General features: G+C 44.3%; 1 long non-coding RNA gene across 1 annotated transcript in view; it reads right to left on the bottom strand.

The window, feature by feature from the left end:
• The window catches only part of LOC103924830, a 1,590-nt gene continuing 734 nt past the window's right edge, over positions 1-856 (bottom strand). Inside the window, exon 3 of the long non-coding RNA XR_664002.1 lies at positions 1-61. This is a non-coding gene — a long non-coding RNA (uncharacterized LOC103924830). The remainder of the gene's footprint in view (positions 62-856) is intronic.

The raw sequence follows: 856 nt of genomic DNA on the forward strand, positions 1-856 counted from the left end.
TGAACATCTCCATGACTGGATCTGTGCTTGCACTGAGTCTTCCTCCCAACATTTTATCCCCCTGCAAGTAATGAAGTTAAGAGGCACCTTCAAAAGACTTACTTATATGTCTCCTAAGAATCAGTTAATGTCTGTCCCATTCCTTATCCATGTAAAACTGAGGACATACTCAGGAATGTTTTTTCAGTGCTGTACCATTGAGCAGAAAGGCCCCTGGATTTCAGGACCTTTGGCAAGTAGTTGAAGAGGTGGAGAACATGTCACTGTCACTAGCACTTAGCCCTTGAGGTGTCAGGTCTGGCTCAGGAATCCTCCAAGATACTTTACTCCTGCAGGACTCTGGAGGGAGTATATCCTGTCCTTGAAAACGAATATTAGGGCATATGCTGCAAGACGAGCATGGGTCTCTCTTTTAAGGCAGCTGCTGATCACTGACCTTTTGATAGGGAGGAAAGGACATCTTAGCAGGGAAGGAAAGTAAGGGAGTCAGGGATATAGTTAAAAGCTAGCATCTACTTTTGAAATCGTGATTTTAAGAAAACTCACTCTTTTAGGAAGACTATAAGAAAATATTTGGTTGGCAAAGAGCTGTGGGCCAGTACAAGCCACATCCTCTAAAACACTCCTGTAACTATGAAGTGTTTGACGTTACCGTTTGAAGCATGTCCAGAGTCCATGATGTGCTTGCAAGCTTTGGCATAAGATTAGCATAAAACTGGTTAAGGTGCAGACTCCAGAAAGGGAGAGCTGGGTACCTTTCAGTATTATAAGTGTCCAGGGGAAAAAGAAAAGGAAAGAAAAAAAAACCACGACCCCAAACCACACCCCAGAAGGTCCCTGAAGCAGCGGGGCGCCG

Source organism: Pygoscelis adeliae, unplaced genomic scaffold (assembly GCF_000699105.1).
Source record: "Pygoscelis adeliae isolate BGI_AS28 unplaced genomic scaffold, ASM69910v1 Scaffold331, whole genome shotgun sequence".
In the NCBI taxonomy this organism is placed as follows: domain Eukaryota; kingdom Metazoa; phylum Chordata; class Aves; order Sphenisciformes; family Spheniscidae; genus Pygoscelis; species Pygoscelis adeliae.